This window comes from Passer domesticus, chromosome 1, assembly GCF_036417665.1.
Source record: "Passer domesticus isolate bPasDom1 chromosome 1, bPasDom1.hap1, whole genome shotgun sequence".
NCBI lineage: Eukaryota > Metazoa > Chordata > Aves > Passeriformes > Passeridae > Passer > Passer domesticus.
Genome location: NC_087474.1, coordinates 149424724 through 149442118, shown reverse-complemented (window position 1 = coordinate 149442118; position 17395 = coordinate 149424724). Strand labels below are relative to the sequence as shown.

At 41.1% G+C, this 17395-nt stretch overlaps 1 non-coding gene across 1 annotated transcript; it reads right to left on the bottom strand.

The window, feature by feature from the left end:
- Positions 1 to 16039: 16039 nt before the first annotated feature.
- TRNAK-CUU (transfer RNA lysine (anticodon CUU)) lies at positions 16040 to 16112 on the bottom strand. Its single transcript has one exon. It is a non-coding gene; the product is annotated as a tRNA-Lys (tRNA).
- Positions 16113 to 17395: the final 1283 nt, after the last annotated feature.

The following is a 17395-nucleotide window of genomic DNA, read 5'->3' as shown; positions in this document are numbered from 1 at the left end:
GATCTGCTTTTCAGATGGATCTAGGGAGGGTGGAGAAATGGGCTGATGGAAAACTCATGTAGTTCATCAAAGACATGAAGGAAGACCTGCAAATGCTAGGGAATAAAACAGCCTAGGACAGGAGCTTGGCAAGAAAGCATCTGGGGATTCTGGTGGACAGTGACTTGAACTTGAACTGGATGAGTGGACAGTGGGTTGGATTGAGAACTGAATGGCAGATCCCAGAGGGCTGTAATCAGTGCACAGGTTCGAGATGGAGGCCTGTCATTAGTGTTGTCCTTGAAGGTTCAATACTGGGCCCAGTATTGTTTAACTTATTCAGTGACTTGGATACAGGGGCAGATGCCTCCTCAGCTATTGGTATTACCTGTATTGTGAACGGGATGTGCCTTAGCTTGTCTGGCCCCTGCTGCTGAACCAAATAGCGGCAGCTGTGGTTTTTCACCCCAGAGACACCTTTGGTTAGCTGTGAGTTGCTGCTGGACACATGGAGAGAAGTCCAGGCTTGCCGGGACTCTGGTGGTGGTGGGGTGGATCTTCCTCTCGTAGAGGGTCTGCTCCGAAGGTTTCCCTGTTCTGGAGAAACTTTAAGGTGATGGTAAAGGAAAGGAGTCGATCCTGATGGAAGATTTTAATCCAGAGCTTTTATTCTGGCCCACAGGCCTCTTATCTAGCAACAGCTCCAACAGAACTCCCTGACTGTGTGGTTTTCTCGCCCTTTTACCCGGGGAAGAGGGGGAGGGAAAGGATCGGGGGACCACCAAGCAGGTACAGGAGAGTAGGTCTTAAGGGACAAAGGACACCTGGATGGCCCAATGCCCCCCATGGGTGGAGGGCATATTTTGAATCTGCCCAATTACTCAAAACCCTTCTGGAATTCCAAGATTGACAGACAGAACTCAGCAGGGGTCAGGGTGGGGAAAGGAGAGGTGATTGACACACCTGGGGAAGGGATCTTCAGGGAGAAACCCGGGGTATCTGCGGCAAACCACGACATCGCACTGCAACACTCAGCAAGATTCCTGAGGAGTCAAAGATGGGATGAGTGGTCGCTACTCCAGAGTGCTGTGAAGCCCTTCAGAAGGACCTCAAGAGGTTGGAAAGATGACCAGAGAAGAACTGTCTGAAATTTGAAAAGGAAAATGCAGAGTCTTGTGGTCTTGTACCTGGGGAAGAATGTGCAGCAAAGTTGGTGGGGGGGCCAACCAGCCAGAAAACAGCTCTATGGAGAAGGACTTGGAGGACCTGGGGATAGCAAGCTGTCCATGAGCCAGCAATGTGCTCAAGAAGGCCAATGGTAACCTGGGGTGCATTAGGAAAAGCATTGCCAGCAGGTCAAGAGAGGTGATCCTTCCTCTCTATTCTGCCCTAGTGAGGTGCACTTCTGGGGTGCTCTGTCCAATTCTGGGCTCCTCAGTACAAGAGAGACATGGAACTCCTGGAGCGGGTCTAGTGGAGGGCAGTAAAAATTATTATGGGACTGGGGCAACCCTTTTATGAGGAAAGACTGAGGGAACCTCACGAAAAGACAACTGAGAGATGACCTCATCAATGTCTGTCAGTGCCAAGAAGGTGGATCAGGCTCTTCCCAGTGGTTGCAAGCAATAGGACAAGCGGCAAATGGCAGAAACTGATGCACAAAAAGTTTCACCTTTACCCAAGGAAGAACTTCTTTACTGTGCAGGTGACCACGCACTAGAACAGATAGACCAGAGAGGCTGTGGAATCTCTGTTACTGGGAATATTCAAGAACTGTCTGGGCACAGTCCTGTGCAATGTGCTCTGGGATAACTGTGCCTGAGCAGGGAGGTTGGATCAGGTGACCCACTGTGGTCTCTTTCAATCTGAGCTGTTCTGTGATTCTGGAGAATCACAGGTTCTGTTCTGTGAGATGGAAGCAGCAATGCTCCCCTGCTGCAGGGATGAACAGCCACATACTGAACTGCACAAGAAAGAATGCAGCCAGCAAGTCAGGTTAATATCGCCTTGCTTGGCACTATGCGAGACTATACCTCTAGTACTGCATCCAGTTTTGGGCTCCTCAGGACAAGAATGACAGTGATGAGCTGGATTGGATCAGATGGATAACCCCTAAGAGGGTCACGAAGCCAGAATACAAGATGTATAAAGGAAGGGTGAAAGAACTGGATTAGCTTAGGCTGGAAGAGGCACAGCTCAGGTGAATCTTAGTGCTGTCTGCAGCTCCCTAACAGGAGAGTACAGTGAAGATGAAGTTCTTCTCTTCTCAGAGGCAAACAGTGAAAGAATATGAAGCAAGGGAAACTCAAGTTGTTTGACTACATATAAGAAAAATGCAATATTGTGACTGCATATAAGAAAAACATTCTTCATTTTTCACAGCAAGGGCAACAAAACATTGGGACAGGTACCCAGAGAGGCTGTGGAATCTCCATCCTTACGTATACTCAGGCTGAACTATGGCTCTGAACAATGCACCCCATGGTTTCCTTTGAAGCTTATGCATTCTGTGATTTTGTGTTTCTCAGAAGAGCTGTGCTGGCCTCACCTGTGAGAGAGGCCTTCCATTATTGCCTGCACTTGTAACCTCTTTTGGAGGTGAAGTCTTTGAAGGATTCATCAGATTGTTGTCTTACTATTGGGTAGATGTCATACAAAAGAAACATGTATGGATTTTTTAAATTTTATGTTCCTAGTCAGTCCTTGGAAATCTACACTCTGGTCAGAAGACAGAGAAGAAACCTTCATGATCCTGGAGTACAAGACACTCCTGATTCAGACTGCTTGTGGATGCTGGGGTGGTTAATGTGGCAGATTTTCAAGTGATGAGTAATTTTAGGCTACTTTAATGGAAAAACAATGATCAGTCTTGATTTTTAACTAACTGAAAAATTTGGATTCTCTCAGCTGTTAAAAGCTGGGCTCCCCAAAATCCCAAACCTTCCTTCCAATAAAACACTGGTCAGTTTGAAAAATCTTTCTTTAATCTCCTCTTGGCTTCTTCTGCGTAATATAAAAGGAGGAGTGGGATTTTTTTGTGTTTTTTGTTTTTTTTTTTTCTTTTTTTCTTTTTTTCCTTGTGTTATTCTTTTGCTATCCTTTGCAAACCATAAAAATCTTGGATTTCTACACTAGGTTCCAATTGCAAATTTGGACTACATCAGTAGTGGATCAAGTCCAGAGAGGCAATGAGAGACAAATCAGCATGGGAAAATCTCTCCTCCTTCCCATTCTCCAGGGATAGGTTCCAAAAGCACATGGCTTCTGGCTGTCAGCTCTCTTTTGGCATCTGTATTCCAGCTGAGAGCTTGTTTGGCCTTGCATGCTTTGATGCAGTAACAACACAGCCCACATTTCTGCTGGTTAATCATTTGGTCATTCTGTATTTTAACCAGCTGTGATCATGAGCTGTTTTTCTCTGCAAAGATTAGAGATGTCACTGTTCATCATCTTCATATTCTTCGTTCCCTTTGTGTAATGGCTAAGGGTTCTCATCCTAGCAGGTGCTGAGGGTGCACATCCCCACTAAAGACAGGGAGGGGTGCAGATGTCTGGCTACACTCAAAATCAAATATTATCCCCTTGCCCTTTCATAGAAGATCATAATAAGCATTTTTAAAAATTCAGTTCATGATGGATTATGCTCTGAGTCCAATTTTATCTTAGGAGTAGGAATCCCCATGTCTCTAATTTGTGCTTCAGTTTTGGCATTTGGGGGCTGTAACCCACTGCAGGCAGATGGCAAATGTCAGCCAAATGGCATTCCCTGTATGACTCACGCACTCTCTGGAGCATGTCACAGTAAACCCTCCGGATAAACTGTGCTGATAAACTGCTGCAGCTTTTTTGATTTCTTCAGAACTATCTCAGCAATTCTCACTACTTGTTTTAGTCACTAGGGTGGAAGCTGCTGGCAGTTATGTTATGTTAAAACAGAGAAGTTCAAGCTTCCTCCACGGAAGTGGCAGTATGGTCTTCAAGCAACTCCTCCTGTAGCCAAATGAATGTTGAACGCAACATGAAGTTTTTGTAATCTAATATCTCATTCATCTGAAATTGCCTAATAATGAGTGAATTCTGACATAAGCAATAATATTTTTGTCAATTAAAACACATATTAAGGTCATCTTGTTGATCCTTTATTCATAACAATAATCTTTTCTCTTCATGGGTACATAGGTTAATTTTTTCTCTTCTATTTTTTCCAAAGTGACTGGTTTAGCTATTGAAAACTGATTTAATTAAATTATTTTTCTAAAGAGAAACACCCTGTAAATCTGTAAATAATATAAAAAGCTATTTAGAATATTCTGTGTGTAAAGTAGAAAAGCATGTATGAAAATACTCTGTCCCTCCCAGAGCATCAATAAAGAATCATCTGTCATGAGAACAAGATTTTCTCCCTGAGAACAGAAAAATGCCCATCATGAAATGTCATTGACTTGGAGTCTTTGTTGAATACTTTGGCTAGTTTTAGCTGCAATAAAAATCACTTCTTTGGACTATGTTTTCTTTCTATTTTTTTCACACTCAGACCTCCTTCCTACAGTGAAGGAGCAATGAGAGAGGAGGGTAGCTGTAAATGTAATCTAAGTTAGCTGAAGAGCTTGATGATACAGTATTGTCAGGTTGATAGGTAAGGAAGGAGTGAGCACGCCCTTGAGAGGAGATGCAGGGGAGGATGTTGAGAACTGCAGATTCCATTCTCTTAGCACGTGGATTTACACAGGATTTATGCTTTGCAACAATCAGTCATCATGCCACAAGGGATGGCAATTGCTGGCCACCTGTTCAAGAGTCAACTTGAGATGATGCCTCAACTCTGATGAACATGACACCTCAAAGAGGGCTGCTGACTATTAATACTGCTCATTTCTCTAAATCAGAGATATTTCTATGCTGAGCAGGAAGCATTTCTTGCTTGCTAAACCTGTGGTAGGAGAAGGTGTTGGAAGAGACATGCCATGTTGCCCTCTCTAACAATGAGCAATAAAAAGCTAAATTATGAACCTTGCCTCTTCCATCATTCTTTAGTGATTTGTAAGAAAGCCAAACCGTTTTGGAAGGCACAGCCATGGCTATAAAGACCGTGCCAAGGGTTTGGAAAGATATTTAGTCCTTTCATCTCCCTGAGAGGAAATAAATCTGCCAGGGACAATAAAGCACCAGCTTTGATTTTTAGTCAATATTCTCATGTTTTCTGTCTGTCATATCAGTGAAACAGCAGGAAAAAGAACCTTTTTTACATAGCTGTTTTTGGAGAACCTCTCTCAGAGATCTCCTAAGAGATCAGAGTCAGCATTTTGGGATTTTGTTGAACCGTGGACAAAAATATGACCATAATAAAGAAGCTAAACAACAGGCCTGCCTGGACAGGCTGAGGACAGGAGGAGAGGAGGACAGAGTGTTACTCATCTTGAGAAATCCTCTTTTTGCCTCTCATGATTTCTTTACTGTTGTTTTTGCAGAAAGGAAGGGGCAAAAAACCAGCACAAGAGAAGGCACTAAAGGAGCCTGCGAAAGGAAAGATCAGTGAGCAATGTACACCTTAATATAATAATGAACTTCATTACTTGTCAAAGAATGCTTGTATTTGCCTGTAATGGTATTCAGAAATGTTTCTTCTCTCCATTTCAAAGAAGCTGTACATTATACATATTTAAAACACTGATTTCAACACTTGTGGTTTATATATTTTGATTTATTTGCAAGCACTACTCTGTCTATTTAGCTGTTTATGGTAATGCTGAGAGTGAATATTCTAAATCTGGGTAACATTATCTGGAATTAACTAGTCTCTTTAAAAAATAAAGGGCTATTGAACAAGGTTTGGAGTATACTTTTGACAAAGATCAATGTAAACTTCTGTATAATTTCAATAGTTTTCTACATTACACTTTGATATAGTGGTGGCGTGTTCCTGTTCAATCTATCTGGAATGTAGATCAGTAAAACAACATTTTATGTATATATAAATTATTTTTATCAGTGAACAGAATATAGTTTGGTAGCAAAGGGCTAGTTCTGGACCATTATAATGAAAACTGGACCATCTCAGATCTAGTGTGTGACTTCACAATATTTATCTGGAAAATCTGGTGGATGTGCATGCTGCTAGCTTTAAACAGAGGCGTTGCTACAGTCTAATATATCAAGAAACCAAACTAATTATTTGAGCCCACTGCCCTTGATAAAAGAGAATGAGCCTGAGTTTATCATTGCAGTAGCTTCTAGGAATGTACAGCAGCTACTACTCTAACTGGAATTGCTTAACAACTTGAAGCAATTGCAGGAGATTATGACACAAGGAGCAGTGAATCTAAACCATCTCATGTGAGCTGTGCCTCAGCCTGCTGTCTCCTTGCACACTCTGAGACTAGAGTGCAGGTAGGGGTAGGAATGTTTCTTTCATTCTCTTCATAAGAATTTTGTAATTTTTTTATGACTGAGAACTTTGTTTCCATAACAAAAGACTGGTTTACTATGATTTCCTCTGACATAAAAGAAAATCCAAAAAGTCCAAACCCAATTAGTTTTCATATTTGCAAAATAAAACCTGTCTTTCTTTGCTTCAGGGCTCAGTGAGTGTCCTTCAGTGCTCTGAGTCCTGCATTCACTGTGCCACTGGTGCCAAGGCACTGCATTAAACCAGCTGATCTCATTGCATTAAACCAATGGGTCGCTGATCTCTCAATCACCTTCTGAAAGAGAGGTTGTGGACTAGGTTGAGGATTAACAAAAATGGCCCAGGACAATAGTGCCTGGGTGAAGGCCTGTTTGCAAAGGACAAGATCAGACTTATTTTCTTATGACTGAATACTCCTGACTCTGTCAGCCACATCTCATACCTTGTCTCCACTGATGACTCTAAAATTTTCTTGCTCTAGTGTGTCATTATCTGTCTTGTGCAGGGGACCCCAAAGTTGGACACACTCCTCTAGATTTGATAAGTTTTTCCATGGAGGATAATGCCTCTTAGATGGCCATGGCTCTCACCTAACTAGCTGGAAGTTCAGCGAGGTTGAACTCATGTCAGCTCAAATCCACTTTGCTCTCTCCTGAATACCTCTCAGAGTTTTTTCTTTTTCCTCCTCTGCATGAATGCAGATCATCCAACCATTATTATATGTCTGTACAGGGCTGTTTTTTCACCAAAATACATAAGGTGATTCTGTTGTGCTGGTGACAGTGAGCCCTGGCTGGAGAACTCTTGCAACACTGGGCATGAAAGGTGCAGGGAGAAGCAAGACTAAAGCAGAGCTTCCATAAATAAAGTTTTGGGAAGAAAAATAGGCAGATCTGAGCTAGATCTGAGCTAGAATAGAGGAGATGGAAGCAGGATGTGCAACGGCTTTACAATATGTATAGGACTTCTGTAAAATGAACTGTGATCATTTGCTTTCCTTCTCTCTGAGGGGAAGACCAAGAAGTCAGTGCCTATGATATTTAGCAGAGGAAATTTCTGGAAACATGGTATTGAAAAAAACATAACCCTAAAGAAAGTAATGCATAGGAATATGTTTCTCAGGAAATCTTTAGCTATTTCTTTCATGAAAAAAGTTTAAGAGCAATCTGGAGTACTGCTGCTCAATGGTGCTCCAGAAACCACACATGGCCTTTCAGATCCAGGCTGATTTTGCCTTGCAAATATTCACTGAAGGAAGATATTTATCTCAGCATAGAAACATGGAGTTGATTTTTTTTTTTTTTTGCCTAATAGCAAGTTATGGAACTGTGCTTTGAAATATATCCTAGGGTGTACATGTGCTTTTACTTTATCAGAAACATCCAATGCTTTTTTTCCAAGCCCCAGGGAAAGCATCTACTGTTGTTGTGAAAGTCTGTGGTGGCTTGGAGGAGAGATGGACAATCATCTCCATTTTAGAGGAGCATGCAAAGTCCCCACAGTATTTTCATCTACAGAATATGACAGAATTAATTGTTGGGGATTTTTATATTATGTCATAGGTAGAATAAACAATATAAATCTTCATTGTAGTGCTATATGACTTTGCAGGTCTTTCCTACTCATTTCATGATAACCTTTCCAATCATAACTTCAGTATCCCATTAGAGAGTAAATAAAGTTTAATGAAACGGGAATTATAAAAAACAAGCAGAAAATAGAGAATACTATAAAGAAACAAGATATTCCTATTGGACTCTCATAAGGAATGAAGAAATACAAAAAGCCTCCCCTGAGGGGATACCATATTTTTCCATTTGGATGTCAGTCAATAACCATTATGTGTAGAATTCAAAGATCACAGGCTTGGTTTTTAGTTCTATGTCCTCCTGTTCTATCATCAGGTGATACCTATGTTCCTATAAGAACTAAAAGCTTTCCCTGCAAGAAGTTTGATGTGACTTCAGTACTTTGGCACTTTGTTCTCTGCTTCTTGTTATTTCTTTTTTTTTTTTTTTGAAAGTATCTCGCTGTTTTGCTCGACAGGGAAAGTCTTCAAATTAAGGACAAAGACCAAGCAATCAGAAGCCTTCTTGAGAGGACCTTGAGAGGATTTGCTTTAAAACACCACAAAGATTGCCCAGTTTGGAAGCATACACCCTTAGATTGTCAGTACATTTTTCAGTATTTTATTGGATATAAGAGGGCTGAGGAGGAGTAAGTATTTTACAGATTTTACAGAAGTGAAATAGAATGATAAACGTATAGCAAGTAGCCAGAGCATTTTAACATCTCTATCCAGTCAATAGCTCTCAGGGATTTGGCAGTAACCTTGAATTGCTACTAACAGCCCATACATATCCAAAGTAAACAGAGCTTTTGAGAAGCACAGGAACTGAACACAGAGAAGACAATGTAGTAACTGCTGGCATATTGCTAGAATTACAAACTCTCAAAGAGGCCCAGTTAAAAGTGTCTTTTCTATTGTGTTATGAACCATGCAGTTGTCTAGATCAAAGACAGCAAAATAATCAAATACAATGGGTGTGATTTTATTGAGATTTCTTTGCATGTGTATTTACAAAGACCTGTTTTTCTTTAGAACTGAGGCCCATGAGATCTCTGCAGTTAGCTTATTGTAAAATGTACAAGGAATTGTATTTATTAAGGCAACCTCACAGTCAAAAGTCGTTTTAGCAATTCCACAACGCTTCTCCATTTTCATTAGTAGTCTGAGTAGCTGAAGTATAGCCAAACAGCTTCTGTCTTAGTTTTTCTGATGATTTGTGTGTGTACTTCCACTGTTACAAAGTGTGAATAGCCCAAGCTTTACTCACTGAGTTGAAGAGCCACTTTTAGTGACATAGGTGGATCTAGGTGCCAGTTCATGGCATGTGGATTTCTTCCTCCTCATTCATATGATCCTCTACTAATGTCCAAACATACTCTCTGTTGGTGAGGTAGCTTTAGTATGAATGCTGGGCTTCTTACCAAATGTGCTTCATTCCATATGATCTCCTGGACCTGGGACTACAGATTGCCTCTGTTCCCCTGAAGGATTCATTATTCACCATCCATTGTAACTATGGCTGAAAAATTTAGAGGTCATGCATCTGTTAAAGGAGGACCCTGGATATAGTTGTAGATGCTGGGGGTTTTTTGAGTAATGAATGAAATTTACCAGGGCACAAAACTATTAATAATGAACTCTTCACAATTACTTTCAGGAGTTCTTACATCTTGATTGAAATATCTTCTTCATCTCTTTATAATGAAGAATATACACTCAAGAAATGGTAAATGCATACAGCCTTTGTTTTAGGGTAGAAGAGATGAGTCTGCTCATCTGTATAAGCTCCTTCAGTCAGATGAGCAGTCTGAGCTGTTCATCCAGGATTCCATCATACTCACTGGAGGAGATAAGTTCTTCCAGGAGGTGAAGCATGTTATTCTAAGGAAAGGGTTTAAGCTGGTAGACACAATGCAAAATAAACAAATGATTTTACAAGAGATGCCAACTCTATACCTTTTTACAACATCAGAATATCTCTCTGTTCCTTTGAGAGAGACATTGTCTTGGAACAGGAAAAAAAGTATGCCAAATACATCAATTTTAAAGAACACTGATTAATAATATTTTCCTGGAAAGAAGACATACCTGACACCAGTTTTCACATAGTCCAGGGATACTATTTATGTGCTCATGTGTTCTTCATTCATTAAAGCTATCTCTTGAGATGGAATAGACAAGAATGGTCTTATGCAAGATAATCTTTGTTCACTGAATGTGCAGGGCTTTGATATATTCAACTAATCTTTTGCACACAGAGTATGTAACACACAATGATTTCTCCATGCCAAGACTTTTTGTCTATTAAAGGTGATGGCTGACAGGACTGTAAATCCTTAATAGTGACCAAAGTAGTTTGTGACCATTTCAAGATGTCTTGCACCTTGAGCCCATCTTGCAAGCTAATGAGTTGGAGGTCTAACTCCTGAGTGAAAAACACATCTGGAAATATTGGATTGATTATCTGGATGACTAGACAGCTCTCACCATCATGTCATCTCTTCCTATACAATGGCAATATCGTCCTTCTTCCTACCTCATCATCTTATCACAGGATTTGAATATAGTGTTTTTAAAGACTGGTTGTCTTGGGAAAGGAAATGAATGCTTTCATGAGGTCTATTTGTGTGCTTCTTAGTAACTTCTCTCTTCAAAGTATACTTGGACCTGTGGGGCTACTTCAATCCTCGTTGAAAGGTGGTTAGAAGTCAAAGAACTTAATCACCTGTATTTTTGTGAGAAAATATGTCTGGCTAGAGGGAAATAAATACTCAAATAGAAGCTTAATTTGGTTCTAGAAAGGACAAATTTATGGTACTGCAGGCCAAATTGTGAGATGCCTTTTAGTAGCAAAGTTACAGGCCATCTCATTGAAACAGTAGGAGAGGTCACAGACTTTCCTCCTTGCAGCAGATAGTTTCCTGTTTTCCTTTAGCATAGGTCACACTGCCTGTTATTGTTGGCTGTGATCCCTCACTGACTGGCTGATACACACTGAAAGCTGCCTTTTAGCCCACAATGCTCAACCACTAATCAATTGTCTGAGCATAAACTTAGACCAACACAGCATCTTATTACATGGGCTGTGCAGTACACTTGGCATCATCGGGGCTGTACTGTTCAGGCAGTGTAGACAAAAGTCAATTCTAATCTCAATTTTGCAGTCAGATATTTCTCCCTTTGACCCACATCCTAATTTTGTGCTTTCATATTTGACTCAAAAGATGACACATTGTTTTGGCAGGCTGCCCACACTATAAGTAACAGAGACCTCTTTGAATATCTGCACCTTCTCCCTGAACTAGTTTTAGTTAATACAAGAATTACCAGAAAATGCTATTTTGAAATAAAAACATTCATAAATGCAGAGGCAATTTGTAAATAGCTTTGAGAAGAAATAAAATGTAAAAGGGAGAAAACATTAAGATATATTTTGTAATTTTCAAAATGGAACATTTTAACTTCTCATGATGAAAAACGTTTTCTTTTATGAAATTACCTTACTTAAGAAAAATGGTAGTTTTAGATATCCAGAAAGCAGAGCATGCATTTAGTTTTCAACTAAACATTTTGCTTTAGAATAATTTTTGTATTATTGTGTCTCCATATTTTTACACAGAAATGGAGCTTAAAATTTCACTATGGCCATGGCTCTACTATTCTGATTATAGGTATTTACTCAAGGTAGAAGCCAATTTAGGAAATCTGTATGGACATTTTTTAATAAATAAAGGACAACATGCATGAAATAGAAATGGGATGATGAAATTGTCACATCCTAGCTAATTGGTCTCTTCAAGGAAAAACTTGCTACAGAAAACAGAAAACATTAAGTACTAGTATACATATTTTTAAATCCCTTGTGTCCCTCAGAATGTGGTAGTTAGCAGCACATTAGTGCCAGTGGCCACATTGCCTGGTTGACTACAGATGTGAAGTATTTTAATTAAGCTGTTACAAGGTAAACAGCTTAGTTATGCGTTTAACAATCTGTAACTGGATTTTTGTTTTATTGCATGAGGTATATTCAACTGAAATTAATACATTACTTTTGAAGAAAAAAACATGAACTGGGTAGGGACTTTTCAGCGAATTAATGAAGGTGAACTTATAACTTCTACAAGCAGCATATCAAATATGGGTGAAGGTGAAGGGAAGAAAATAACTTTTGTTTAATGAAAGGTACATATTAATTATATTAAATCATATTCTGATATAGCCATCTTTTAGGGATGAAGTAATGCAGCTTGGTTACAAGACATTCTAACAATTAGTGACCGCATTTTTCATTTTAAATGCTCTCATTGGAATTAGGTTTAAGCTGTGAAGTCTTGAGTAAAGTTGTCACTGTCTGGGGGTTGTAGTGAGGGTAATGCCTCCTTTGAGCTTACACACATGGGGGAAAACTGTATCCTGAGAGTTTTGAAAGGGAAAGGAAGGGGCTTGGGGATGGCTGCAGAGCTTGAGTACATCATCTCATGCTGTGCCACACACCATTGTGTGACAGGTATGCTACATCTCTTCCACTGCACAGTTTCATCATAGTATTATACCAATGGTATTATACCAATCTCTTCTGCTAAGGAATTAAATGGTGCCCAGTTGGGAGCGCTGGCACTGGAGCCAGCCCAGTGAGCAGCTGTTGGAAAGATCCCTGGCACTTGGACAGGTTTGGCTTGATCAGATTTGGCCTGCACTCATCAACACTTACCTGGTTCTTGTGGGCAGGAATTAGCAAGAAACAGAGACCATTCCCAACAGATATTCCAGGTGTAGTTCACCTGATTTGAAGGACAGCAGACTAATAATATAAAGAACTTTTGTTGGCAAGCTGGCCTCATTTCTAGAGAAGTATTTTGAAAACGTTTGCTTTGTCTGCATGGGTGTATCCAGACTGAGGAGTTCTTTTTCATGAGTAATACGTGACAGAAAACTTGAAGTGTTGAAAGAATAATATCTACAATGGTTCATAGAATATGATATAAAACTATCCCAGATAGTCCTCCAGGGAGATTATCTTCTGTAATGAAGCAATATGGATGGATTTTCCAAATCCCCTGATTTTTTTAAATAGATTAATAGACACATTAATACCATGATTCTGGTTAACCTCATAATCCACAGAAGTGTCCCCTTTGGCTTTGACCTTTCCAAACTTTTTGCCTTGACATAATGGCAGAACGCCTCAATCCCGTGGCAATGATTTTCAAACTGACATGAAGATGGTTGACAGTGTCAGAAAATTTAGGAGATATAGGAGCAAAACCATTTGCTTGTAAAGGTTTTACCCGCCATATCAGAATGGAAATAGTCTGTTGTGTTCAATTTTTTAGCATACTTATTTTCTCCTTCTATTGTTGTCATGCATTTGCCCCTCCCTTGGAATTAAAAGAAACTTACCCATGAACATAACTGTTTCCTAAAGTGCATGGTTGTCCTCCTAGTCTCATTATTTACCCTGCAATATTTCTTTTTAGTTCCCACTGGCAGGCTGTGAGAAACTTAAGTTGTCTCCAGGGCAGTTAATAAACAAAGCCAGTTCAGTGTGAAAACTCTCTGCTTCTCTGAGTGTTAAAAAAAAATAAAATAAAATTCAGGGGCAGGGGGAGATGCAAATGGGAGGAAAATATTTTTTGCAACAGCTGCCAGTAAACAGCTGGGTTTGCAATGTAATATTCCATTGCAGCTCCAAAATTATTTTTGAGTCACTGTGTGGTTCTACAGCATGGTTTTATATTACAGGTTTTCATCTCTGTTTTCAATTTCAAGAGATTTTGATACTGGGTGTCAGAGGAGTTCTGCTCCTGGAGAGGGGCTGTCCTGCAGCTGTGTCTGATGGAAGAGCAGTGATTTGCCCATGGATGTAACATGTAAGGTGTCTTTGGCACTTTTCTGAGGAGTCTTACAACTCCAAGCTTACTGCACGTGACTGTGCTGAATCCTTTGCTGTCATTAAAGCAGGTGGCAGGTTCTGCCAGGTGCCATAGATTGACTTGGGATTCTGCTCACCCTGAGTGCTGGCTGGGAGGACTGGGGCTTTTTTTTCTAACTTTTCTTAACACGGCTCTGGTTTTCACAAGAAATAACCGGTTTTGGAGTTCTTAGCAAGAAAGACTTTTCAGTTAATAAATTAAAAGTCAGCTCAGTGTCAACATCATGAATGTTAAAAACAGTAGATGAAAATGAAATTTCCTATAAAAATAGTAATTTTCCTAGGAAAACTGCTCCTCCTGTTGACTTTGTCATTTTAAATACTTTTTTTTTCTGAGAATATGTAAGCATTTCCCTGTCTTCTCTCTCTCTGTTTCATGCTTGACTAATCTATCAAATATGTTTGGTGTATAAATCTTTTGGGAAAATGTTTAAAGGGTACCTGACCTGTCTATAGCTTTCATTGGCTTAATTCAACTTTGAAGACAACTTGCCTATTTTGCCACTTTTCAAAACTTTAATTTATATTATTTATATTTATATAATATAAATTTAAATTTATATTTATAAATTATTTAATTTATATTTGGGTGGTAGAACTATGGGTTTTTTTATAGGTGGCTATATACCCAGCAGTAACAAAAAGGTTTTTCTAAGCAGAATGAGGTATTTAGGACCCTGACACAAGGTGTAGAGAAGTACAGGTTTGGTACAAATGGAGTCATCTTGAAAAGTGGAAACACTGCAGGCCTGGAGCCTGACAAAACTGGTTAGGGGGGTGACACAGATAGCAAATAGTATCTAATAGATGTAAATGACACTATATGTAGGAAATGTGGATGTAACCTGGAGAAACACCAGTGAAAAAAAGAGAAAGCTAGAATATGTATTAGAGAACTTACATAAATGGCACTAAAATGAGGAGCAAAATAAAAAAGGGGGAAAAAAAAGGTTAAAAATTAGGAAATAAGCAGATGGAAAGAGGAAACTCTGTATTTGAACATCTTATCCTCCTGGTGAAGGATTTCAGGTGCTGGCTCCTCTCTGCAACATCCCATCCCATCCCAACATCAGTGTGAAACCACCCGCCCTAGCACACAGAGAAACAGAAGAGAAAGTTTAGCCACAGGAAAAGCTGTGCTCTAATCAGCTGACTTCAGATTCTCTGGGTTTATTTAGGGTTGAGTTTTATTTTTTGTACGTAATTATGTTCAAAGTAAGTTACAGAAATTTGAGTAGAGAGATTGCTTGCATTAATGTCACATAAGCGCCTAGCGGCTATCTTGATCTCCCGTGATTAAATGAAAGGAAAGCCAAACAAACAACCAGCAGACATCTTGGCTTTGCTTGTGTGAAAAAGAGATAGCAAATCTTAGACAAACATGTTGCCTATTATTACCAATAATGAAGGGTGTCATATTATATAATGATCAGACTTGATGCTGATATTTAAAATCCAAGATTCATAAGAAATTCTGCACCAGTGGCTATGGTGACAACTGAATGTAAATGACTCATTTATGGACGGTGTGTATGAAGAAAATGGACAGCAACCATATATCTGATTTTAGTTATAGGTGAATGTGGGATCGCATTTGTTCGCTCTCCCCCCACTCTTTGGTTGGTTTAGTCCCAGGATATCTGCTGTCCATCAATCTCCCTCACTCCTCCCTTAATCCTCCCAGGTTAGTCAAGCTCCTCCCCAATTCCCTGTCCGTCATCCAGCGGACCCCTCCCATCTTCCAGAACTTTCTTAGAGTCCTGCTGGGTGATTGGATTGGGGATTGGGGCCCCTCCCTCAGTTTGTTACAAATGGTTGTTCAGGTTGTCTGTTATCGCCAGGTTACACCCCCCCTACCCCCTGATTGGTCGCTTTGTATCCTTTATAATCTGCTGTCGGGCACATTTACTTGTCTTTCGGCGGTTCTTCTGTTGGCATTAAACCTGACCTTGTCACCCCGAAAGAACGTCTCCTCTCATTCCTGCGGGCTGCAGTCTTCATCGTTCTCCGGAATCCCCCGTCACTCCGGGCCTCCACGCCCTAGGCGCACCCCAGTCCTCTAGAGGACACAGGGGGCGTCATCGTGCTGCCGGTGACGCTGGCCTCGGCCAGCCGGGTTTCCTGCTGAGGCTGACGCACTGCTGCAGTTTGGCGCCCAACGTGGGGCTCGAACCCACGACCCTGGGATTAAGAGTCCCATGCTCTACCGACTGAGCTAGCCGGGCAATTGGCCTCTGTTCGCCCGTTTGTTTTAGACTATTCGGAACCCCTGTGGGGAAGAGACCTCCTTGCCCAATGGGGAGCCAAAATTGACCTGCCATCGGCTCCCCCGGTTTTTCGGGCAGCGGTCACTGAGGGGCGCCCTACCCAGAAACTCGTTTGGAAATCGGATGTCCCCGTCTGGGTAGAGCAGTGGCCGCTTTCTAAACAAAAACTTAAGGCGCTCCAGGAGCTCGTGGAGGAGCAGGTACAGAAGGGCCATCTGGTGGAGTCCACGTCGCCGTGGAACTCCCCAGTCTTTGTCATCAAAAAACCTAATAAGAACAAGTGGCGGCTCCTCCACGATCTCCGCAAAATTAATAACATCATTGAAGATATGGGGTCTCTTCAACCAGGGATGCCGTCCCCGGCGATGCTCCCTCAAAACCATCAATTGGCCGTCATCGACATCAAAGATTGCTTTTTCCAAATTCCCCTGCATCCGGATGATGCCCCACGTTTCGCCTTCTCGGTTCCCACCATTAACCGAGAAGCCCCAAGGAGGAGGTATCATTGGACAGTTTTGCCACAAGGCATGAAGAACTCGCCGGTAATCTGCCAATGGTACGTGTCCTCCTTGTTGTCCCCGGTGCGTGCTGCAATACCAGAAGTTATAATCCAACACTACATGGACGACATCTTAGTTTGCGCTCCGACAGACGACATGCTTACACATGTGCTTGACCTGGTGATCAATTCATTGATTGCTGCAGGGTTCGAGCTGCAACAGGATAAGATTCAACGGATGCCACCCTGGAAATACCTGGGCCTTGAGATTGGCCGTCGTACTATTGTACCTCAAAAAATAGCAATTCGGCCAAACATTCGGACTCTTTCTGATGTTCAACAGCTGTGTGGGGCATTAAATTGGGTGAGACCTTGGCTGGGTATTTCCACCGAGGACCTGGCCCCCCTTTTCAATTTATTGAAAGGGGGAGAGGAGCTTAGTTCTCCAAGGTCGCTCACCCCAGAGGCACAGTCTGCATTAGAAAAGATTCAGACGTTCATTTCAAATCGGCAAGCTCATCGATATCGTCCTGAGCTGCCATTCAAATTCATCATTCTGGGAAGATTGCCACACCTCCATGGGGTGATTTTTCAATGGGACACTACCATCAGAAAGGATCAAGGGGCTAAGGATCCTCTCTTAATCATAGAGTGGGTCTTTCTTAGTCACCACAGATCCAAAAGAATGACCAAGCCACAGGAGCTGGTGGCAGAACTCATTCGCAAAGCACGCCTGCGGATC